At 35.8% G+C, this 27,893-nt stretch overlaps 1 protein-coding gene across 1 annotated transcript in view; it reads right to left on the bottom strand.

Moving 5' to 3' along the window:
* Window positions 1–27,893, bottom strand: part of cadpsa (Ca2+-dependent activator protein for secretion a) — a 267,285-nt gene that overhangs the window by 226,103 nt on the left and 13,289 nt on the right.

Below are 27,893 nucleotides of genomic sequence, written 5' to 3'. Positions count from 1 at the left end.
ATGAACTAACAAACATTCGCAATCAGAATTGCAAATATTGTGTGGTTGGAACTACACCTCTAGACCTGTGGTTAGAAGAAGAGTTCCTCGTTGTCCTATTCCGAGTTATCCACCTTATATCCTATCCTTTTCCAGCTCCTCTCAATCCACTTTAAATAATTTTGAAAGCTTAAAGTTGTCTTGTTCACTTTTTATGTCATTTGCCTTCAGTTATTCATATTACAGTTGATTTTATTGACCTTGACATTGGTAATTGTGCTCCCTTCGTAGTGCACTCGCATAACTTTTAAGCATTTTGAACACAGGCATGGCACAATAAGAAAACTACAAGATGAAATCTCAGTTAGAACATTTCTAAAGCTTGTTAAAACAAACATGTTAATAATTTGAATGTACATATTGAAAAAATTACATTTATGCAACATTTCTTCAGTTGTTTAAGTATGTCAAAATTGTAAAAGTAATTCATAAAAAAAAAAACATTCCACTTATTTGAAATTTAATTTATGAAACCAAATGATTTTCTTAGACAACAAAAGAAATGACATTAATGTTTGACCATATATAGGAAAGTTTCAATTAAGAATGCAAGGAAAAAGGTGCAAGCAAGTTAAATGTTTATTACAAAAACTCGGATAGAAAAAAGTGTGTAAACATTATCGGTCCAAAAAAGCATCCATTGTGCATGTCAATTTTTACTAAAGCAGTTGTTCCTCCAACACCTTTAGAACATTATTAATAATAATAAAAATATATTTATATAGTGCATTTCTGGTTACTCAAGGCACAGATTTTGGAGGAATCTTTTCATCCTCCACCATTGTGCAACCCAGTTTTCCCTTGTGGTCTTCCATCCAGATACTAACCAGGTGCACAGTCCTGCTTAACCCAATAGTATTTAGCTGCAGATTTGCACATGCAGTCTCACGCATGCCGTTTCAGACACATGCACTCAATAGAGCTAATGACGTCACTTTAAGGAGTAGGGTTAGGGCCGGGGTCAGGTGTATGCATTAAAAGCATTATATGCAGTCTCAGCTTGCATGTGCACCTTGATTAACTTCAGTGGGCACCACGTGAGAGCTGTAGAGAGCTAGCTAGTATTACAGAAATGTTATATTTTAACTAGTTCAAATGATGGATCAGGGAAACACTTGTGACTACATAGTTTATTCACCAAACGATGCATTGTACTGGGGGAAACGCACCCCAGGTGAAATTCACAAAGCCATTGAGAAATTTCACTGGAAAATATATTTTCCAAGAAGTTTGCAAGAATGTTCCAGGGTGTGGTTTTCTTAAGTTCCAAAATTCTAGAGAAGTTGTTTCCCTCTTGTTTGTTCCCCTAAGAAAGAACCTGTTGAAAGGATTAGGTGATTTATAATTATATCTTGCCAAAGGCTTACTGGTCTTTCTGCACTGCTTGGTTTCTATTTGACTTGAGTTGTTTATTTGAATTACGACAAAAGTCACATCATGCATAATAATATTGTTTTAAAATAACTTAAATTGCTTAAAGCAGATGGGATTAACAAAAGCATATACAACTGATTAAGGTTAAAGTTAATATATGTAGGTTTTTGACTCTTCTAAAGAATAAATACCATAATTTGTTTGTAGATATTTAAGAAACTTAAATAGTGAACATTCATGTTTTTTTTGAAAAACTATGCTGAAGTCAGATATTCTGCTTTGGAAATGTCCGTTACATGCTGAAACGTCTGTCTTTGTTTTGGTCCCTTTAACCTGCCTAATGCTAGTTTAGCCAATTATATTTCAGCACCCCGGGTTGCCTTGGTAAAAAACAGCATATTTCATTCATTCAGTCATGAAGCCTCTCAAAGTATGCATCCATGACCGAAACGCAACCTCTGATGGACAGTAGCAGCCTCCGAAATGAAACCCAGATTCAGAGTTCCACATGAGGTGGTTATTAATTAGCAAATATTACAGACATAAACATTAACTGAGCAGGTTACATTGAAACCATGTTTACTAAAAATAGGCTACATGATGAGATTTGCAGTGATACGCAATTTGGCTGTTTGCATTCAGCAAAAAAATGACAGAAATTAAAATGCAGCTATTAAGAAGCACAGAATAGTGCACTTATTGCACTCCAACAAAATTAAGGTTTATAATCTAATTAATACATTTTAAACCTCCATTAACATTATTAAATGTACATGCTAAATCACTGATATGTATTGGTTTGTACAGTTCAGTTTCAAACAATTTTATTTTCATGATCTGAGGTGAACTAACTGCTGCTGCTTTCAGTAGTATGACAATAAATTTCACATAAAATGGCATTCAAACTCATATTATTAGCATTTCATGCTGAATAAAGTGCACGAGGTGTACTTGAGGGGATCATTGTCAGTTTATCCTGTTGTTCAGCTGCAAGAAATAGGTGTTTCTAAAATATATATTTCAGGTGTTGGTTAGGACAAAAACTCCTTTTAATATGGAAAATATTCCTTCTATCATGTGCTGTTGCTTTTATTTAGAACACGATTTAAATCAGCCTTTAGGCTCGATGGTCAGGCACACCTCCATTGATGTAGTCAATCTGGCAAACTTTCACTTGTGTGTGTTTTGAATCAGGAGTGCAATACCTAGTTCAACTACTGGGTGTCAAACTTACATACTGCACATTTAAGACAACTTCAGTGCTCACAACAGATCTATCGTCAAAGGTTTAAGTTATTGATATGAATATTTGTTTATGTTTATCTGTATTTTTAAAAATCAGTTTCCACATGATGAATAAAGTTTTTACTTTTCTAGACCTGACTTTTCTGTAGTTTTGCCACCTGCAACTTTTAATGCTTGCCTTGAACTTAAAGCAAACGGGCACAAACAAATGAACATTTTCTAACCACTTACAAACACTAGTGATTCCAAACTAAATTAAAGTTTCTTTCTTCTGTTGAACACAAACCAATATATTGCAAAGAATTTTTTTTGGGGGGGGGGGGGGGGGGGGGGGGGGGGAGCAGCCATTGACATTTATAATATAGAGGGGAAAGTACTATAGAATTGAAAGGCTGCTTTTCGTCAGTATATCTTCTTTTATGCTCAACAGACGAAAGAAACCCAGGAGGTTTGGAACAAGTGGAGTAAATGATAGCAGAATCTTAGTTTTTTGGGTGAACTATTCCTTTAAAGCAGAATGGATTGGCTTTAATGTTTGCATCAAACATCAGTTAAGGGGGAAACATTTGAAAGTTATTTCAGCAGTGTTCAGCGGACTTGGAATGAATTTTAAAACTATATCTTTATTACTATTGGGAACAGGCCTTAAGTGTTTTTTTTAATACATTGCCTTTCGGAATAAATGTTGTAGAGAATTTGTCCATGTCACAACTTTTGTACAATTTTCTTCTGTGAGAACAAGAATGTTTCATTATTCGGCCCCCAAAGTATTACGCAGCAAATGTTCTGTTTGATTCATTCATTGAAAGATGAAATAAAATTTCATCCTTGACCTAAGATCAGCTTGACTTTCATGACTGTAATAATTAAAGTTAGATGACGAGGTGAATATGGCCTTCACTTATGACACATAATGGCAACAGCCTTTTTTTTCCCAAGTATAAGATCTCTTGCCAATTTCAAATCGAAAAACAGATCGTATTTCAGCCAAGAGGCCATATAAAACCTCTAGACATCTGAAAACGAGAAACGCTGAAACACTTGGACCTAGTCTGGATCCGGAATAATGTAAAACAAACATCTACATTACAATGCCTGTCCATAAAGTGCTGCAGCTTCTAATGAGTTTTTCAGCATTTTATCAGTATGCGATGATTGTGTTTTGAAGCTTGGCTTTTTAACAGTTAAGCCTTCTTGTCTCGGTTTTCAGAGCTTAGCCAGTGTTCATGTTCTATTTGTGAAACTGTGGTGTTCTCCACTTCGCTCGTATTCACAAAACACAAATTATTAAGAGGATGTGAGCCTTCAAAAATCTCTCATCTCATAACCAAGTCAGTGAATTGATAATTATAGAGCTTATCGTGTCTTCCTTTCTTCCTCTGTTTGTTTGTTCATTTTTTGTGCCATAAGAAGTTAAAAGTAAAATAAAATATTCAGTATAATAATTTTGCTTTATTGAGAAGTTACAAATATAATAAAATGAGTTTTTGTGGATAAAAGAAAGTTCTGGATGAAATAATTGCATATTATTCATAATAAAGCAAAAATAACATATTGACAATAGCCATAGGTGACTCATCGCTTCGTCCTTTGTGGTACAATGAAGGTTAGTTACACGGTTGGCCAGGTTACCTTGATAAAAGTGGTGCAAAAAAAAGGAAGGATAGAAATGATATTACATTGCTTGTAAAATGTCTGCCGCTTGATACATACAACCTGACATAACCTGAAATGTTTAAAAGAACATAAAGTAATGAAAGGTTACTTCAGACCATTGTTCTAAAGCATTGCAGGTAATAGTATATAATTAATGCCACTCACAAGCCATTTTAACACTGAAATGAGACATTTTTAAGTGCAACAGAATATTGGTAGAGAAAAACATTAGATTAGGACCGGAAATGTGTTATTCTGATTTATAATTATGTATAAGGGTCAAATATGGGATTAAAATAATAAAAGTGTTATACTGCTTTAAATGTCGATAGAATTTATGATATGTCAATAGAATTTGTCTTGTTCAATTGTATTCACTCTGTAAGTAAAATATATTATGGCATATATTTTTTTTACCATGGCACATACACTCACCGGCTACTGTCCACCTGTCCAACAGGCTGGTCTGAGTATTTTAAAAACTGCTGATCTACTGAGCTTTTCAAGCACAACCATCTCTAGGGTTTACAGAGAATGGTCCGAAAAAGAAAAAATATCCAGTGAACGGGATTTCTGTGGGCGCAAATGCCTTGTTGAGGCAGCAATTCGCACAGGCTCACCAAAATTGCACAATAGAAGATTGGAAATACGTTGCCTGATCTCATGAGTCTCGATTTCTGCTGCGACATTCGGATGGCAGGGTCAGAATTTGGCGTCAACAACATGAAAGGCCGGTGGTGGTGGTGGTGGTGGTGGTGTAATAGTGTAGGGGATATTTTCTTGGCACACTTTGGGCCCATTAGTACCAATTGAGCATTGTGTCAACACCACCGCCTACTTGAGCATTGTTGTTGACCATGCCCATCTCTTTACGACCACAGTGTACACATCTTCTGATGGCTACTTTCAGCAGGATAATGTGCCATGTCATAAAACATGAATCATCTCAGACTGGTTTCTTGTACATGAAAATGAGTTCACTGTACTCAAATGGCCTCCACAATCACCAGATCTCTATCCAATAGAGCACCTTTGGCATGTGGTGGAATGAAAGATTTGCATCATGGATGTGCAGCTGACAAATCTGCAGTAACTGTGTGATGCTATCATATAAATATGGACTAAAGTTTCTGAGGAATGTTTTCAGTACCTTGTTAAATCTATGCCATGAAGGATTAAGGCAGTTCTGAAGGCAAAATGGGGTCCAAGCCGTACTAGCAAGGTGTACCTAATAAAGGAGCCAGTGAGTAAATGATGAATGCCATTCAGCGTACAGATATCAAAAAACATTTTTTCAGGCATTTTTAGAAAAAAGAATCGTTGATTAAAAGACTATTTAAGGATCACAGTGAAGCTCCAAAATACAAATTAATTGTCATTTTATATCTTCAAAGCACTCTGTCAGCAAGACGTTTTTTAATCATGCCAATATAATAATACAATTTAGTATGACTACTTATGTTCGCATTCTTCAGTTCACAAGCAGAGTGAACATCAAAGACAAAGTATGTGTATTTTATTCACAGACTGTCATAACATTTGCATCTGTGCAGTGCTTTGTCAGAAATAATGTTTGCATAATGTGAATCAAGAACAAGACAGGCCAGTTTCCCATCCACTGTAATGGGTTTTCACTGCGTTCACCACTCAACACGCTACATCTGTTTACCTCAGGAGAAAATGGCACACCCTGATGATGCTATTTTCATTTGAAAATGTAAATTTTTAATTATTAACGAAGCACATCTAGTGAGAGGCACCACTCAGTCAATGCACTTGCTTAAACTGCATATCACATGAATGACACAGATAAAGAAACATCATGCGGACTTATTTTGTGATATATGGATTAATTATTGTTATGTATTTAAAAAAATTAACCATCAGCTGATTGTGACATACATTTAAATATATTAAACTGTTTAAAATGCTGCATAGAAACTATTATTATTAAAAGGGTATATAAAAGAGTAGTGAGTGTGCGAGTGTGTTATAGAACTAATTGCACTGAAATACAGGGTGACAGGTTTTTGGAAAGCAGTGGGGGGAAAATATAAACATCTGTTTGCTTCATTCTGCTTCTTTTTGGACATATTGTAACACATATATTTATATATTACATTATATTTATTTATTTATTTATTTATTTATTTATTTAGAAAGAAAGAAAGAAAGAAAGAAGAAAGAAAGAAAGAAAGAAAGAAAGAAAGAAAGAAAGAAAGAAAGAAAGAAAGAAAGAAAGAAAGAAAGAAAGAAAGAAAGAATGAATGAAAGAAATTCATTGCACTATACAGACATAAACACAAGAAGACAATGATGAATGCACATATAAGGGATAATCAATGGCTTGCCTGCATTAAATAATTTTGTCACATGGCTGTCTGGAATACTTGCTTCTGAATCAGTTGTGACATTCCAATGTATGTTATTCCTCGATAACAACCTCTGAGTAATGCAGGCTCATGCAGGAACTTTGAATCACCTTCACCATCAGTGAATACATTCAAATCCAAATATTACTACATCCACATTTAGATTTGTCTCCTTGACTGTTGGTTTTTGACTGTTTTGTGCTGTCTTGTGAATAAATAAGTTAGTATTTACTTTATTAAGTCAGTTTCGATTCTATCAGCTTTGCGTTTTCGAGCGTTAGTCTCCATCTTGTAACTGAATAATAAGTTAGTGTATACTCCATCAGCTATTTTCGTTTCTATCAGCTTTGCATTTAATTAAAGCATTAATAATGTATTACAGCTCAGATCAATGTTTAGTGTCTAATTTTTATGTTTTGTGGCAAGTAGCTGTGTAATAAGTGGCATAAAGTACATCCATCATTTAAATTGCCACTGCGCTGCCCATTCATTTCTCCCATCACTAGGTGTCACTGATTGTTACATGGGTGGGCTTCTTACTTCTTCTGGTTACGTGATACAGTGACCATGAATGGGCAGTATTTATGATACATGTATTTAAAATACGTATTTTAAATACAATAATATTTTGTAATTTGTATTTGATAGGGCTTATGAAAATGGCTTAACATTTTGTATCAAAAAACTTTAGTGTCTTGTATTTTTGTACTTGTATTTAAATACTGTAAAATAAGTAAGAAATCTATCAGTACTGTAAGAAATCTATCAATCAACATCATATACAGTAAATGCACCCTCTGATTGGTGCTTTGGATGTTATTGACTCTTCCATTTACAGAAGAATTGAAAAATATCAGTATAAGAGTATACTGTACAAATAGTAGTTTTGGATGGATTGCTGTTTGTCACCAAAACAAACAGCATAAAAATAAGTCCTACAGTGGCGATTCCTACAATACTTCATTGGTTTCAAATGCTAGAATTTGATCAGTAAGTGCACTGTATAGTTAATGAAGAGGAAAGATGTAAGCCTTAAGATCTCACAACATATAAAACAAATATTTAATAATCAAAAACATCTAATACAGTTTTAACTGAGTATTGAAGAGTTCAATAGCAAAAAATATATATAGATTTCTAAAAAATTCTGTGAACAAAACACTAAAATGAACTCTTTATTTAATTCCCTGTTTAAAATATTAAAAGGTTGAATAATCATTTTACAGAGATGATGGCAATTTTACTGGCCACATTCGTAATCAAACATTGTTTACTTCACTAAGTCAGATTAATGGGAAAGGGAAAGTTCGAATATGTCTAATTGATAGAAGATTTGCAAAGAAATGTCAAGCTCCTTTGTAAAAGTATTTTGTAGCTTTTTTTAAATACTAAATACTGTTTTTTATTTTGATACATTTCTGACTGATGTAGTTTGTAGTTTATTTTGATACATCTAAAATTAAGGTATTTAGTATTTTATTTTAAAATACAATTCAATGTATTTTTGCTCAACCCTGACAGTGACATCATCGTTTCCAAAAAGTTGTGTTTTTCCATGATGGGTGTTTTGAGATTTTCCAACTCTCTATCCTGTTCCCCAAAAAGTTTGTTTAAGCATTGACAATGACATGCATCACGTGGACGAAATACCAAAACCATGTTAAACTTCAGTGAATTGACCTAAATGCGAACATGGCCTAAGATGCAATACCTAAAGTACATTATTATATTTACCATTGACATTATAAAAAGGGGCATGACTGTGACACACTGGGTAGCACGATCGCTTAACAGCAAGAAGGTCGCTGGTTCGAGCCTTGACTGGGTCATTTGCCATTTCTGTGTGGAGTTTGCATGTTCTCCATGTGTTTGGGTGGGTTTCCTCCGGTTCCTCCGGTTTCCCCCACAAGTTCAAAGACATGGGCTATAGATGAATTGGGTAAGTTAAAATGTCTGCAGTGGATGTGTGTGAATGAGTGTGTATGGGTGTTTTCCAGTGATGGGTTGCAGCTGGAAGGCTGCTGCGTAAAACATATGCTGGAGAAGTTGGCAGTTCATTCCACTGTGGCGACCTCAGATTAATAATGGAACTAAGCCGAAAAGAAAAGGAATGAATGAATAAATGAATTATAAAAAAATATATATATCATGGCATGTCATAATTTTTTTGTTATTTGGTGGTTAATTTGCATATGAATTTTAGTAAGATTTGTTAATCCCCCCAATAGCGGTTGGGTTTGGGGACATGCCTTTTTATAATAATGGTGTGTATTTGTACAAATTAAATCGAATATAAATTGGTATAAATTAGCCAATTTTTTGCCAATATGTTAAATATAGTTGTGTTTCCCTGTGTGATCAGTCTGGAAAGACATGCAGTAATCTGCTTGCAGTTTCTTGTTCATTTGGTCAGCCTCTCCTGAACACAAGCGTGCACACTGTGAATTGTTAATCAGAGGATCAATGTAAACGTGATTTCCTTTTCATTTCACCATTGATTTAACTCAATGAGATGCTGCATTTAGTTAATTCTCTTTTGTTTGCCACACCTGACCAGTAAACAGCAGCAGGCCTTTGATATGTTAGTGTGCACAGGGTCTCAAACCATATGCTCTCTGTTTTCAGCATGTGTGTGTGTGTGAGAGTGATGGACATCCTTTTAAAACCCAGGTGTTCCCTCCTCATTGAGTGTGTTGGCATGGTCACCGAGTACACATGAACACACCCCTTACCCCATTATCCCCTCTCAGGTTATCAAGCAGGGCGACCTCATAACTGTAAGAGGCAGCTGCATTAGCTCTATTACTCCCCTGCTAACTGCATGACTGATTATAGTAGATGGCTTGTTGATGTAGAGCAATTAAATTGTATCCTCTAAACACTTGTCGTAATATTCCCTCTACGACATCATCATGATGAGTGCTAACCTCATGACTGATAGCAAACTAGCTTATTGCTCCAAGAAGAGAAAATGTTGTCATGCTATTGGGAACTCATGTGACATTTACTGTTTATGCTAGTAGAATGGTCTTATATTAGAATAGATTTCTGGCTAATAACGAATTCATGTAAATCAATGTCAACTGGTAGCATGCTAATATACTAATATGTTGTCCCTGCTTAACATGCTAGTATTAAAATAGTAAAAAGTATGGTAATATGCAATTCCAAAATCAGCCAACATAAACTAGTAGGATGCTAATATATTAGCATACTGTTTCTGCTGTAAAACATTATATTAATACATTAGTAAGCAGTACTCTAACATGCAGGTTAAAATTTGCCAACATAAACAAGTAGCATGGTAATATAATGGTAGACTATTCTTGCTGTTGTAAATGTTTAAATAACTAAAGTGGTAATATCAGGTTCCAAAATCGTCGAGAGAGGTCTGGATACAGACTCAGTGCAGTCGCAATCTGAGCTGCATGCAACGCTTTTTAATGCCCACTCCTAACCCTACCCTTCACAGTAACATCACTAGCTCCATTGAGTGCATTGTGTCTGACATTGCATCTCTGAGATGTGCAGTCTTAGCTTGCAAAACCAAGTCTGCATTCATATACTACTGAAATTGTCCAGTGTATACTGGTAGAATGCTAATATGTTATCACACAATCCATGCTATTTAACATACTACTAACTATTAAAATAGTCTGCAACACCCCCACCATGGCTTTTTACTTTCGTCTACAACATCATAAAAATTTTGTCATTGGCACCCCTGATACAGAGTGACAGGCTTTTTTTGAAAATAGGGGTGAAAAGATAAACATCTGTTTTCTTCATCCTGCTTCTTTTTGGACATATGCTAATATGCAATTTCGGATTCAGTTGAAGTACACTACATTAGGCATTCCTATCCGCTTCGTCACGCAAAACGGCTTCCGGGTTATCAAACTGTATGGGGAGACTCAACAAATGGTAATAATAAACGTTTACAAAGCAATGTAATACTTTCGAAAATCGAAATCGCAATATATATAGGCAACTTTGATGCAACAAGTCCAGAGACTGTTGTGTACACCATGATTTTACATAAAATGGTCATAAATGAATATTTTCTCAATTTAAATGAATAGCAGCTTGGGCCTGGTAACAGTATTCCACACGTCACCACGTAACAAACGGATAGGATGATAAAATACAAGCATACCACTCTTGTTTATATATTTATATTCATTCATTTTCATTTCGGCTTAGTCCCTTTATTAATCAGGGGTCACCACAGTGGAATGAACCGCCAACTTATCCACCATAAGTTTTACGCAGCGGATGCCCTTCCAACCACGACCCATCACTGGGAAACACCCATACACCCATACACCCATACTCATTCACACACATACAGTACAAACAATTTAGCTTACCCAATTCTCCTTTAGCACATGTCACCCCCCCCCCCTTTTTCTATAAATAAACATATGCAATTCCTTATGGACGAAAGCATCCTCCAAATGCATAAATGTGAATTTCTAAAACATACATAACACAGATCCTAAGCACTACTGATCTTAAGCTATTAGTTTTCAGCACCACAGCTGGCATGGCTAGCATGATATAACAAAAATCATATCACTGCTCAACATCAAAGGTATACAATGGGCATAATGAATGAACAGTCTGTCATCTGTGACTTTCCATAACTAATAGACATAGACTTAAAAACTGAGCAGAATTTAATTGGAAATCTTTAAAGACTGTCACCTCTTCTGCACCTCCATCACTCATCGTCTCCCGTCAGTTTTTTCTCTTCGTTCATTCTTTCAGAAATTACTAATTTCCTCCCTGTAAAGATTAGACTATCATGTTGTTAAATGTGGGGTTATGGCTATTTTACTGCTGTTGGCACACGCTGGTGCAGCTGGAGTTCAGCTGCAATAAATACAGATAATGACTCTCACATTCTCCGTTCAGATGCCGGTTCGAAAACTACCATGTTTTCAACTCTGATTCACAGAAGCGAAATAAAGTACTGTAGAGCAGTTTTGTTTAGACCAGTCAGTAGGTCGCTCTCTATACATGAACTAACTGTCATAGACTACTTTGGCAAGCCATTTCAACATTTAATCTAAATGTACTGCTATCTAATTTCATGCAATATGTTTTTTAGAAATACACACTTTAAAAACTGATTAGTTACTTTATAAAGGAAGTTTAAAAAAACTGTTAAATTGGCTTAACTTGATTTTTATTATATGGACATGGTTAAATTGCTTAATAATTTTAGGGCAATGGGTTTAATCATTTTTTATGATTATTTTAAAACCAATGGGTTGACTCAGTTTTATTTTAAGTAAAGACAGCTAATCACTTTTTACAGTGTATTATCTTTTTAATCTAAATTTAAAATAATAATAATAAATTTAAAAACTTATTCACACATATTTATTAGACATTAGTACTCATATGCACCTTTTTAGCTTCTGTTTTTTTATATATAATTACTAGTATCTATTTATTAAATAACAGTGTTTATTCTTTTCCCATTATTCCCTTTTATGAGATACAAGTACTTATTCGTTTGATATAATTGTTGTTTATCAGATATAAGTATTTAAATAGACTTTAGTTCCTATTTATAATTTACTAGCACTACGTCCTTAGACTCTGGTTGTTATTAAATACACATGTTAGCGACTTGAACCTATAAACAGATACTACTTTCTCATTCATTCGGTTGTTATTAGTACCATATTTCTTTTTATATTTCTTGTAATACAAGCATGTGAATCTCTTGGCTTGTGCGCTGATTTCCTCTGTTCGTGCACAAAACTTTTTGCACACCCTCAAATATACACTGCTCAAGCACAGATTTTCTTGTGCACTCTCAAATAAGAGCTATTTAATGCATTTATGTAACAAGTATGTCTCCAACATTTATTGCATTTGCTAGGAATATTTATATATGTTTGGGGACTACAAAAAATACATCCAGGCTAGTGAGATCGAAAAATACTTCAGGTTACGCGCATTCACTATGTGCATACAGCCCGCGCAGCAAAGAGTCGTGGCCAGAGGCGCTGTAATATAGCAGAGAAAGCTGAAATGCCATCCAAACGCTGCTATTTCCGCAGAGCTCCTTCTGTTTCTGTATTTGGGCTTCCAAAGGACTCGACACAAAGAGAGAATTTCTTACAATTTCATTTTAATTATGTTGAAGAGAATTAAAAAATTAAAACTATATAGCGCTAGCATTTGAGAAAAGGACAGCTTCCAGAATCTCTCTCAGTTCAGTGCTGTATTTGGTTAAAACTCCTCCAACCGACGAAGCTGTGGATTGTGAGCCACAACCTGTAAGTATTGTTAAAATTGATCAACTACATGCACAGTTTCTAGTGTTAATGATAGCGAGGACTTAAATGAGGATGTAAACAATGGGAAATGCTGTTTGGCATCACTAACAATTTAGCTACAAATTCATATTTATCAGTCAAACAGCTGTAAACACCCACAATCTTCTCCAGTGCTGCAGCATCACTCTATGCGTCTGCTTTCCGTGTGTTATACATCTCAAATAACAAACCTGCAAATGATATGTGAACGCTTGATATTACTTACACATGCTTATAACCCGAAAATATGTGAAAGATACTTGTCAGATTTCATTTTAGAGAGCAGACGTGAGGTTAATTTGTGTCCTCTTCATTTTCTGTCTGATTCAAGCACAAACTGATACGGCTAACAGCTGCTCTGTTTATGCAGCGCAAAAGCGTGTGCTTGAAGTCGCGTGATGCTTTTCCTGGTGACGTGGAGCTGATCCGCGAATCACACATTATGTTAGCTGACCAATCAGAGCCTCTTGAGGGCGGGCCTTTCAGAGTAACTATGAAATATGATAGCCGTTTTCATGTTAGCAGAGTAGCAGTATATAATCAAAGTAAGATATATGAAATAATAACGTGCTTTTCTACAAATGAAGCATGAGAACACATTGCTTTGCATTAAAATACACTGTAGACCACCCCTTTAAAGAGGTAAACAAATAGCTCACAACACTACTTTGTTTACAGAACAGTTCACTCTGTTATAATTCACTTACCTTTAATACATTTTGGTGTGATTATAACCTGCTATTTAAAAAAAAACAACGACGACTGAATGTTTTGAATGGGAAGCTGTATTAATTTTGGTGTGGCACCCGCTATGGAAGAATGAATGTAGCGGAGACCAAGAGCACTATAAGAACTAGAATCTAATAGATGAATACTAATATCTAATGAACAGATGCAAGTATCTACAGTATAACTATTAGTATCTATTTGTATCTAATGAAGTAGTACTAGAGAAGTCCCTAAAGAATAAGGATAATGTACATCTAATATACAAGTACTAGTAATTTATGTGAAAGATGCAAATAGCTAAAGAACAAAATACCAGCACCATGGCAATGAAAACTAGTACACTTGAGAGATTAAACATTACTTCAGCTTGCCATACACTACATCCATACAACCACAGATCCACCTGCCTGTTGCTGGTTACTATAGCAACTGACATAACGCAGACCCCAGTCATTGAATCCACGGGTAGTAATTTACTAACACAGACACACACACATGTTAACTAGAATACTAGATAATGATGGCAAAGCCAGAGTCGTGTCAGTCTGCTAAACCCTTTACTGGTATGAGCAGTGTTTTCCAGCACTGGAGTGGGGGTGGGGACATATGGGGGGAAGGGAGGCTTATATGATTGAACAGACGACTAGAAAAAGTCCATGTTAAGGGGATATAAAAAACACATCATACTAAGCTAGAGGTTAAAACTGACTCTGATGGACTTCACTGATGGAGTTAGCCTAAGACCTGTGCTCACATGCAAGTGAGGTTACTCATTAAAATTGACGACTCCTCTGTTTAGAAGGGCACTTGGGGGTTTTCAGTATAAATTGTTGATCTTTACAGTGCATGCTCCCATTACAGTGACGGACCTAGATGTGACCTTACTAGTGAGAGATGCCGGAAGTGTATAATTCAAGCAAGATCTCTTTCACAGAGAACGTTTTTTCAGAGTCTCTGCTTCCTTTCACGCTCAACGGAGCATCACATTTGGTTTTGTTCGACAGGAGAGTCAACATCCCTTGTCCATGGGTTTTTTTGCTCTGTTTACCAGTGAGAGAGACAGAGACAATAATGAGCAAGTGGGAGAGGGAGAGAGTGAGAGAGATAGAGAGAGAGAGAGAGAGAGAGAGAGAGAGGGACAGAAGAAAGGCTTTCCAAATGTCACTCAGTCAGAAAGCAAAACTGTATTGTTTGACTCATAAGTGTTACTGTACAAAAATATGTCATTTCTGAAATTCCTGACACCACATTATTTCAAAGAATATATGTAATGATGCAAAAATGTATACATATTGGGTAAAGACCAAATGTGAAGCAGCTGAGATGGTTTAGCATTCTAGAAAGCAAATAATTTATTTGTTTCTTTATTTGTTCTTTAATAACAATGTTTTGCAATTGGACATGTGACATCCCCACCTACTGGCCTGGCATGCATTATCCAGGGTTTTTTTTTCTCGCATTTTGCTTCTCTTTTTCTAATAATATAGGACAGTATCTAAACAGGCAGCAAAGCTGATCAGGAAAGGCCCACATACCAGTCCTTCAACTCAGGATGCCTGAAATGCAATGGCACTATATGTCAGTCAAAACATTGCCAACAAGGCTATCTGAACCAATATATAGTATTTTGTTGTTTTCATAAATCTGTGTACACAGGGGCTGTTTTGATACTTTACATGGACATCAGTAATCTACGTGGCCAAGAGAGCTTAATGCGTAATTTAAGAAAGCACATGCAATTACAAAAAACAGCAGCAAATAAAGAAACGATCTTCATCAATTTGACAGCACACGTGTTCCTAATCTTCACAACACAAACAACTGAAGAAACGCGCTGCAAACTGGACACAACACAAACAACTTAAGAAATGTGCAGCAATTGGTCCCAACACAAACAACTTAAGAAACACGCAGCAGTTGGTCCCAACACTTGCAAATATTCACGTAACACAATGGAAATGTTTCAAATGCACCCAAAACCATGACGGACCCTGCTGAGATATGGATGTGTTATTATGTCGTGTAATCAGGATATTAAAATAAACGAAAATCAACTCCCCTTTCAAAGACCACCAATCACTTCATTGAGCAACTGTCACGGCATAATAACACATCCATATCTTAGCAGAGTCAATCATGGTTTTGGGTCCCCTTGAAACATTTCCGTTGTGTTACGTGGATATTTGCAAGTGTTTCTTTAGTTGTTTGTGTTGTGACCAATTGCAGCACGTTTATTCAGTTGTTTGTGTTGTGACCAATTACTGTGCGTTCAGTTGTTTGTGTTGTGAGAATTTGGAACACATGTGCTGTCAAATTGATGATCATTTCTTTATTTGCTGCTGTTTTTTAAATTGCATGTTTTTAAATTGCACCGTGTTAAGCTCTCTCGGCCACCGTAGTAATCAAATTATTTGCCTTAATCTGAAAAGACAATAATGAAAAAGACAATAATATGATAAGGTGTTTACATTAGTTGCTTTTTGAATGTTCCTGTCATGATCCTGGTTTACATGTCACAGCACATAATTCGATTAATTTCATTGCGTCACCACACTATCCACATTTCCTCCACAGTTTCATGTAATTTTGGATGTTTTATTTTTAATTTGTCAACTTTAACTGCAGTTTGGCACTTTCAATTTTATTCAGGAACTTTTCATGCATGCCCCCCATGACAAACTAGATATTAGATGTGAGTATGAACTGCTGGAAGTATGAACAACTGTGTTGTTTTAAAGTAATTTGATACCGCACGCCGAATGGGAAAAAATACACATTTTGTGATGCTGGTGTCTGTGGTCCTTCACTGACTCGGTAGGTACAGAGAATACTGTCAAACATCCATGTGTGTATATAGACTATCTGCAAAATAAGGCGAAAAGCTCTTAACTGCCAAACCCAAAAAGTTAAGGCAACTCAAACCGTTTGAGGAAACCGATTGCTACAAACCATTTGAGTATAAAAAAAACTAATTTATATGAGTACTGTGAACTTAATCCATTTAAGTTGACGTAATTAACTATTTAATTAACTCATTACCTTCAACACAAGTTTAAAACTCTTCAAATGAGTAAAATTAACTTTCAGTCAATTTTGAATGAACTACACTCACTTTCTACACTACACTTTCATTTGATAAACTTGGCTGTCAAGTTTTACAATGTATATGGCAGTAATAGTTTGATTAAGGTGTTTACATGTCTGTACTCCACTTCAATAATGTGATTTAAAATTGGCATATGCCACATCTGATTTAATCTGATTTCTGTTTAGTTTGATTATGACCTTAATCAGATTAAACTAAACATAATTCGCTGTTTACATGGTAGACGCTTAATCAGAGTATTGTCTTAATCGTATTAAAATTGGATTATTAGTGTCCATGTAAATGTACTAAATGCTGCTCTTTATACTCAAAACTCTATGCAATATGTTTTAGTGATACTTCACAAATCATGCCTCTGACCTTTTTTTATGCAAGTTGTTTGTGTTCTTGTTTATATTCTCGCATATGAAAGAAGCCATGAAAACCAGTATCTACCTCAGAGTAAAAAAGTGAGCAAATATATGTTTGTTAATAATAAGAATAATTTTTAAAGTAATTTTTTGAGATTACAGTTGCAAAATTAGTTGTCACAATTCTCTGTTTCTTGAGAATCAAATTAGCCTATTAGAATGATTTCTGAAGGATCATGTAATACTGAAGACTGGAATAATGATAGCTGCAAACCCAATGTTGCAGCACAGAAATTAATTACTGTATATGGACCAATTAGGCGGGGCAAGCATTGCAAGCTTCTGTTTCCAGTAGAAGCATGACAACCATTTTCAAAATGTTGATGGCAACATGGCGGTGGAGATGTATTTAGCCCAACTCTGATTACTGGCACACCTGGACTAACTGTATTCATCCTCTATATACATGAACCGAGCCATAAAGCCTGTGTGCTGACAGTTTATTAGAGTGTTATGTGTATGTATATGTGTATGTGTATGTGTATGTGTATGTGTATGTGTATGTGTATGTGTATGTGTATGTGTATTTGTATGTGTACATACATTGTCCAACACATTGTTTCAATATGCTTTTGCAATGTCACAACATTTATTCCTGTTTAAAGTTGCAAGATCTTGTATTGATGATGGAAGAGTCATACCACTGGGCAAATTCTTCTCCAGCAAATCCCACAGATTCTCAATATTATTAAGGTTTGGACTCTGTGGTGGCCAATCCATGAAAAACAATTATATCTCATGCTCCCTGAACCATTCTTTCAGAATTTGAGCCCAAAGAATCCTGCCATTGTCAACTTGTAATATGTCTGTGCCATCAGGGAAGAAAAATTCCATTCATGAAATAACCTGGTCATTCAATTTATTCAAGTAGTCAGCTGACCTCATTCTTTGAGCACATAACATTGCTGAACCTAGACCTGACCAACTGCAGCATCCCTGAATCACAGCACTGCCCCCACAGGCTTGTATGGTAGGCATCAGGCATCACTTCATCCATCTCTCTTCTTACCCTGGCGTGCCATCACTCTGAAACATGGTAAATCTGGACTCATCAGACCACATGACCTTACATTGCTCTAGAGTCCAATATTTATGCTCCCTAGCAAACTGAAGTCTTTTTCCCCCGATTAACCTCACTGATAAGTGATTTTCTAAAGGCTGCACAGCTGTTTAGTCCCATTCCCTTGAGTTCTCTTCACATTGTGCATATGGAAATGTTCTTTCTTTTGCTATGAAACCGAGCTGTGAGCTCTACTGTTGTTTCTTTACCATTTGATTTCACATTTTGTCTTTCTGAAGGTTAAGTGAACGCTGATCTCAATCATTCATGATTTTTTCTGACCACATTTCTTTCTCAAAAATGATGGATAACCACTATCCTTCCAGTTTTTAAAAATAGCTCCTATTTTGCATTATAAAAGGTCATACTGTATTTTGTTTTTTTGGCGTCTCAACAGGCTGATATACATACAAGGTCAAAAAAAACACTTTCATTGTCTTATAATATGCATTTATTAAAATTTAATTATCCAAACGACTCCCATATGATTCGTTCAGCAATTCATTTGTTCCCAAACCCTCCTTTGCTTTAGGCTACTCTACTGTGATTGATCCGATGACCCAGTCTGTTGTGATTGGTCGACTGGGTTCAGCGCGAGACAAAGATAAACGCCCACCATGGCTTTGAAGAAGCACACAGAGTATGTGAGAGCCAAATGCAGGAATGCAATAAAGCAATACAGTTAAACAACAGCATATTACTCTACTCTTAAACCTAATCCCAAGTAATAACAACGACACACATTCAGTATTAATCCACACAGTGGCAAAAGTTGAACTATTTTGAAAATTGACTGCGCTGCATGCATAGGAACAGCTGATGGTGACAATAGCAAAGACAAAGAGCAGAGGATCGCGAGTTCAGAAACGCATTTAAATTGGTGTAAGAAAGAGGCACGCATCACGTTTTCAATGTGGTTTTGGACGTAACATGTGAATAGCCTATAAATTTAACCTGAGAGATACAGTATAAGCACTGATCTATAATAAATAAGCCGCATGGAGAGATTACAAGTTACAACAAACAATTAAACACATATTTGGCAAACTACACAAAACAAGGCAACAATTTTAATTACATGTACATGTTATGATCCGGAGGAAGAAGAAACTGGTCCATATAAACTGTAACAGCTACTGACAGAAGTCCCTGTCAAAGTCTGACAAAGTCCCATACATAATAGTCTCAGCTGCTCCTTCCTTTAATAGCAAACGGCTGACGAATCCCATGTTGCAGTGTAGGTTATTGTATCAAACTGAAAAATTACAGGAGCAAACACAGCACTAGGTTGGCTATACTGTGGTATTGTTGTAAAAATGAACTTTAACCCTTTATTCCCCACAGCCGAATCTCCATCAGTGATCGTCACCTTCGCATCATGATGACGCTGAAGGGAAGGGCGCATTCATGTTTTACCGGATCTGGCACTTCATATTTGGTAATGTACTGTATTAACGTTTTCGCATTCAGGCAAAACATCCGAACCCAACATGATTAATTTATTTGACTCTGAGTCGACTATTTCGTTAAAGAATAAATAGTTTTAAACACGGTGCACTTTCAGATTTAAACCCCATTCACTTAGTGTTGTGTTACACACTGCATGGAAGGTCATTTTCAAAAACCCATAATAGGGGCACTTTAATAATGCGTTGGACAATCTCCATGACTACAAGATGTGTCTTCTCGGATGGTTATTCAAGAAATGAGAAGCTACTCTATGCATCAGTAAGGGTTAAATAGCTCTTACCAGCTGAAACATAATCATCCAGGCCATAATTATCCAATAGGAAGTTCTTGCCTTAGTTAAATTCATGTGGTTGGCTCTGCAGTGTATATATGTGTGTGGTGTTGCTCAGGTGCCCACTGGGCTCATGTTGATTGCGTGGGACTGGCAGACTGGGGTTCCTCTCTGAGAACAGATTCCTATTAGTGATCAGTGAGGCCGGGGTGGAGAGACACACTGCTTTCATGTCCCTCGAGTCTCTGCCCGTCTGTCTTTCTCTTGCCCTGTCGTTCTTTTCATGTTTTCTGGATGTTATGTGCTGTTTATGAGCGATGCTGCATTGAAGGTTGACAGGAAAGCAAGCGCCCCAGACTTCAAACTTTAGGTGATTGTGCAATACTGTAGACTCATTAATTCACTGCATCTCCTGTGTGTAAAGTAGATGCATTTGTCACTTTGCTTCTTTGTTTATGATTTGACAGTTTTACAGAGATGGCTGTTTATGTTTTCAGACATAAAAGTAAGGTAATTACAACTTCCTATTTGACAGTAGCATCCTTATACTACATAATACTTTTTTCTGCAGTTTTAACATCTTACAATTGTGACATTATATTTGACGTGCATCTCTATTGTTTATAATTCAAATTTGCATATTTTTTGTACTATATTTGCAACTTTTTAACAATGGTGATTCAGTACTATACAGTGGTGACTTCATATTTGCATATCTGCATGTTTATTTCTTCCATGTTTCAAACTAGCACCTTTATATCCAGTGGTGTAAAATAATAAATTACAAATACTGTAATTGAGTAGTTTTTCTCAGAAACTGTAGTTTACTAAGTAGTTTTAAAGATGTGCACTTTTATTTTCCCTTGAATACATTTTTAGTGGAGTATTGGTACTTTTACTCCACTACTTTCCTTCAACCTGCAGTCACTACTTTATTTTTTGTCTATGAGGATTAGAAAAATCAGTCCTGTGATTCCTGTTTAATCAAATTGCACATAGAAGGTAAATCCCATCATAATGAACGATCTCAAGACATGGGAGATTTATAATTGTAGTAACTATTTGGTAGGTGTCCAAGAAGATGTCAAAAATCTTTACACACACTGACCCAGAGACTGTTTATATGCATGTCACCGATGAGAAGATGTTTACTCTATGATGACCGAAATGGCCTTAAACATCCTGCAAACACAGGATGTCAACATGACGTCAGATTGGCATTGTACCTCAACGTCGTGGGGACGTTGCATTTTGTTTGTAAATGAAAATCATGTTGATATCAGAACCCAACATCAGGCCGACGTCAATGTCCAGCATCCAACCTAAAATCAACCAAATATCAACGTCTAATGATGTTACAGCTTGACGCTGTGTGGATGTTACCACTTTGATGTCTATCAGAGGTTGGATTTTGGTTGCCATACCTGATGAATAAATGTCAGTTTTTGACGTCAATATGACGTTGGATGCAGGCTCGACATTGGATTTTGGTACAATTTAGTACGATTTGCTCATCCCCCAATGACAGTTGGGTTGAGGGGTGGGGTTAGGTGCCACGCCTCCTTTTTTAAATCGTACGAATTCGTACAAATTAGCCACTAAACTGACAAAACGTAAAATACGTACGTTTTCTTGTGCGATCAGGTTGGGGATTTGGGTTTTACTTTCGCTTTCTAAAGTTGCCGTTATTTGTATGCGTTTTTGCATTACATTTTAGCAGCTGACTGCACGCACAGCTGTGAGAGAAACATTAAATGATCAATCATTTAATAAACGACTCAGAGAAACTTTACTATATACGCAGAGAGTACAAAATATAATGGCATTTTTACATAATATTTGTACATCATTAGAAATGGTTAATCAACTAATTTGCCTTATTTAGATAATCTACACTTTTTATTCTAGTAATTATTATAATTTTTAGCAATACTGTCTAATTTTATTCTGTTTTCTGTTATTTTTTTCTTATTTGCTGTATATTTTATTCATTTAATGATGTTAATATATTACATACTTGATAAATATCTAAATGATTTGGCAATACTGTGCTACATGGCATACCAATAAAGCAACTTCAGAGAGAGAGAGAGTAGCATTTACCTGTCAGTGAGTGTACATGGCTCCTAAATAGCATAAAAGTAAGAGAAATTGTGGATTTCTTTTATTTTAACAGCCTTTTTAATAACTTTAACCCATTGAGAATAGGTGTATAACACTGTCCTAATCTTTGTTGCATGTTGTCAACCATTTGTGTGTGTTTCAATCTGGATACCACCACAAGTATATTTCAAACCTGTGGGAAGCACTGCTAATTGCACTACATTTTTAGGTAAGTAATGGTTCTTTAACTTGAGTGGGATTTTTTTGTACTCTTACTATTACTGTTTATATCATACAACTGTGACTTTAAATTTCACAAGGTAAATTTACATTTCACATTGCTTAAATATTTATTTTAACCGAATCAAACTAATGCTGTATATTTCTACAGCTTGAGAAAAACAGACTTCTACAGCTTTAACTTAGTAAACTACAGTTAACATACTTCATATTTTACATTTGCATCTTTATTTCTTGTAATTGCCATGACAACTTTCATAAAACATCTTAATCATCTTACTTTATTTAGCATAATCATGACTTAATATGTGAAGCCTCTTAATTTCTCACAATTTGAGCTTTCTTTCACTGATTTATAATCAATATGTTGTTATAAATATAAAAGTCCTACTTTGAGATACCCTTAACTAGAAACTACCCTTAAAGGAAGTTGTTCTTAATCTAGTAATTCTTCTTAATCATCTAAAAATCTCATTCAAAAATCATTCACCCTGTCTAAACCATAGAACACACACTGCTGGGCTGCCATCACATATATGCATTAATGTATCTTTCAGCCTTCTTAAATCACACTGAAAGTCTTGTGCATATAGAGACTGTTATGTAACTGATCACAGTAGGCAAATGGATGTGTAATCCCAGATTACAAACAAGCAACAAAGAGCACATGAAGGGGTCATTCCTCCCACTGCCTTTACGCTGCTTTATTCAAAGCCAGGCTCACAAAACAGCCGTTCGGACAAATAAACACACTCACCATGGATACACATACATCTGTGTGTGTGGTTTGCTCATTAGTGCTAGTATAAAACTGTTTTTTATCTGTTTTTACTCAGTACAGTTTGTTCCAAAAAACTTAAATAAAAGCATAAAAAGTACATGGAACGAGTATACATTTAAGTCAGAGTCACTGTGGTGTAGCGGTTAATGTATGAGCACTGGGCCTTATGTGGGAAATACTGGTTTAACGTCTGGAAAAGGTTTGAAAATCAATGTAAATATTTCTCTACTAGTACTACCATTATTATTATTATTATTATTATTATTATTATTATTAATTAATTTTCTTTTCGGCTTAGTCCCTTTATTAATCTGGGGTCGCCACAGCAGAATGAACCGCCAACTTATCCAGCATATGTTTTACGCAACAGATGCCCTTCCAGCTGCAAGCCATCACTGGGAAACATCTCTACACACTCATTCACACACATTTAGCCTACACAATTCAACTATACCACATGTGTTTGGACTTGTGGGGGAAACCGGAGCACCCCGAGGAAACCCACACGAATACGGGGAGAACATGCAAACTCCACACAGAAATGCCAACTGACCCAGCCAAGGCTCAAACTAGCAACCTACTTGCTGTGAGACAATTGTGCTACCGCCTGCGCCACCATGACGCCCTTTTATTATTATTATTATTATTATTATTATTATTATTACTACTACTACTACTACTACTACTACTACTACTACTACTAGTTTTGATTACTATATAAATGAACAACTGTGGACTTTTCAGTGAGCAATTTCATTTTCTAGATATTATTTCACAAGTTAAACCACTGCTGAAAATATTTTCAAAACTATGTATGGAATTTCCTCTATACTAAGAACCACTTCATCACATCAATTCTTCAAAACATCCATTCACATTCAACGAACATCAAGCATCTCTTTTCAGTATGATCTAATTCCAGCATTCTGTCTCGTTTTCAACAACGACCTCGTTTATGTCTCATTCTTACTTGCAGCTGACCCCAGATCAGCCAGCGCTTGATTCAGAATCAGTCACGGTCATCACAATAACAATCTCCCCTTCGCCTGCACGTCAAGATCTTCAGCCCACAATGAGTGCCCGCTGACCTCAGATCAGGTCTATTCAGCTAGTAGGGCTCTTAAGGCCATTTCTGGTACATCCGTATACACTACACATTAGCTGTGAGAGGCACCTCCGCCGACCGCTCACAGACAGAGAGCTCTTATCTGGGTTATGGTTTGTCTCTAACACAATAGCCTTTCAGATTCTTGCCCTCCAAAGCACAAGACAGGCACTGAACATCAGCAAGGGACTGGAAAATAAAATGGATATATCAATATGCTCCCTTTATCCTTAGTCACTGCATGAAAAAAACAAGGAAAAAACAGGTAAATGAGGTAAAATAGGTAATCCTTATGACTATTCTGCAAGTATTACATTTTTTTTGTTGTGATTAATTGCTGTAGCTTTAATGGCGGTATATGGTATTATAACGATAATGATCTAAGCTGCAAGGAAGATTACTGGTAGTCCCCAGAATAAAAAAGTCTACTAAAGGAGGTCGAGCCATCTAATTTATGGCTCCTCATCTCTAGAATAGCCTTCCTGATAATGTCAGAGTCTCAAACACACTCTCTCAGTTCAAAAGTAGTGATATTTTTACACTCCTCCTGTCTTAATGCACCAGACATTTTGTTCGAAATTTTGTTAGAAATCATGTTTTCCATGTTTGTTTATATAACAGACCCCATAGTTTTTCACGAAATTGATTTTTTGGTGATATTTTGAGAAATTTGCTGACAATTTTGCATTTAAAAATTATAAATAAATCTAAATTTAATATATATATATATATATATATATATATATATATATATATATATATATATATATATATATATATATATATATATATATATATATATATATATATATATATATATATATATATATCTTATTCACCATATTAGGTAGCCTATTGACTTTTAAGGCATTCTATTTTATTCTATTCTACTCTATCTTACTTTCTCTCAGATTTTACTCCCCAGTGCATATCTGACATCACATACCTCACTCAGGACAAGCGTTAGGGCTTTCCCTACCGTAATACAAATAAAAACACGGTTTTTCTGATGAATTTTATGATGAATTGCTGTAAAATTCATCAGGGGCATGGAAGCATATTCTCTCTTTAACTGCAGGGAAAGAATTAAATTATATAATTTATCGATTTGACGCAGATTATAATACTGTTCATACATGTAAACCACAAATAATGTCCTTCAATTCGGTCACGTCCAGCGGCCGTCATCCTTGAACCAATCTCCATCATTGTAAGCTGCTTGCTTTTCTGTTTGTTCCATTGCTCCATTTTATAGATGTTTGCTCCCACTTTCTTTTGCAGTCTGAAGTGCGTCAAACACCCAATTCACACCACAGCATGTCTAATCCCATCTTTGCATTGAATTCACATGTAAATCACCCACGCTTCATCCGCATCTGCTTACTGCACAGGCTGTAAACACCCCTCTTCCATGTAATGTAATGATTGTGAGGGCGCAGGTGAGACATCGTTTTTCAAGAGACCTGCAAGAGACACTCAAATACATCATGTGGGCTGCGTATGCAACGTCTATAAGTCATGTAAAACTAAATTAAAATAATATCATTTGATTATATGTTTTGGAATTGGATGTTTTATGAGATTATTTACATTTTTTGCAATTATTTGGCGTTAAATGAAATGTACGACTTTTTAATGATTTTGTGTTGGATTCAACGATTGTGGAATCGCGAAAAACTAGGAGGTCTAATATTCAACAAATGCATCAGCCAACACAGCACCAACTTCTACCCAGGAAAAGACTGAATGGCCAGTTGTAATCTGATTCCAAGGTATTTACGACACAAAGGAATGTGCTCACAGCACTGGACAGAGACATGGTCAAAACTTATATAAACTCCTTGCTTAAAACTGATGTTTTAATGTAAACTTTTATTCTCTCTTTATGTGTAATCAGGTGTTTTGGCAACGTTTCCCTGGATCCTGTATTAATATTATGGTTTTAATACTTCTGCAATCAATGTTTAACTCTACCGCAGCTAAACAAGCTCAAAAACAGTTCATGTTTGCAGTCCTTTTGAAGTTAATTTTGGTGTACTGAACAATTGTTTACATTTTACGTTAATACGAGTGCAACATATTAACATTTTAAGAAACTTGAACATTTCCGCCTTAGTTTACATCAAAATACCTATGCAAATCTCTATACTTCTGAACAAAGAGCAATAGCAATAGCTGATAGCAATAGCTGAAATTAAAGTCAACTGCCCGTTCGAACGATCGCTGGACGATTCGTTTGTTTGGATTTAAAGAGTCGATTCTTTTGAAGCACCAATCAAATAAATCTTCTTCCCTTTGAGCTAATCCGCTACAGTATTAATGGTGGAGAACGCACAGAACTTTAACCTTGAGCTAATTTGCTACATTATTATGGTGAAGAATATACGAGCAGTTAAATTTAGATTTTAATTCGCTACACATTGATATTTAATATCTCTTGTTTAAATACACTATGAACAGCAGCTACGCTAACTATTTTTTTGTTCTTTATTTCCACCTGGGGATGCACATCCCGAGGCCTCTACAGATTGTGCAGTGCCATTAATGTGGCCTGTGAAGTGATGATGCCAACCATTGAGGACTACCAGAGGTACTCATAATCCTGGACCAGGCTGTATCCTGAGCAGATGCTGTGGTGGTCATGGAGAAGTGGAGAGCATGACACTGATTCCTGAAAGACCACAGTGACAGACAAGTCTCTGCATTGGTCTCGTGGGTCAGCCTGTGCACACGCCGATGACCTACTCACACCTGCAGCTTCTCCACAATGGACATCCAGCATTCTTCAGCCTCCAGTGCCTGGACTGCAGCTCTGCACAAGAAGTTTGGCCAGAGGAGAAATGGTCGTACCTGAGCCTGGTTTCTCTCTAGGTTTTTTTTTCCTTTCACTTCGTCAAATGGTGAAGTTTTGTTCCACGCCACTGTCACCACAAGCTTGCTTGGTTTGAGACTTGTGGAGCTGTGCTTCGAGGGATTTGCTCTTCAGTATTTGGACTTTCAGCAGTGAAATTAAACCACACTGAACTGAACTAAACTGAACTAAACTGACAGTTTCAATTTACTAGAAATTTATTTACCAGGACTTCTATGTTAAGCTGCTTTGACACAATCTACATTGTAAAAGCGCTGTATAAATAAAAATGACTTGAATTAAACTACTTTAACAGGTATAATAATTACAAACAAAATTTAGTGTATTGTTTTAATGTATATAAATGTTTAGCGTAAACATATTAAATTGTAAAAGGATGATAAAGTACAATAGATAACACTTAGTATCATACATAGTCTCATTAGTGTATAATATAAGTAAATATAGTTAATTAAAATCTACAGGAAGAGAAGACAAGGTTATATGCGTATGTTAAAAATACAAATACATTTTCTTAGTTATTAACTCCATTTAATAAAATGATTACGACTGCTTTATCTGTTTTTTTTTTAAGAAATAAGAAATTGACATTGCCTGACATTAATTAAATGCTTTAGTAGCTTTGATAACATTGACTTCTGGTAAATTAACTGATGTTAACAAATAGAACCTTATACTGTAGGGAGTTAACGAACAAAAGGCCTATAAAATGTTGTAGGCCCGAT

The sequence above is a fragment of the Danio aesculapii genome, chromosome 11 (assembly GCF_903798145.1).
Source record: "Danio aesculapii chromosome 11, fDanAes4.1, whole genome shotgun sequence".
In the NCBI taxonomy this organism is placed as follows: domain Eukaryota; kingdom Metazoa; phylum Chordata; class Actinopteri; order Cypriniformes; family Danionidae; genus Danio; species Danio aesculapii.
Note: the sequence above shows the minus strand (reverse complement) of the source record. Positions and strands in the feature narration are given on the sequence as shown.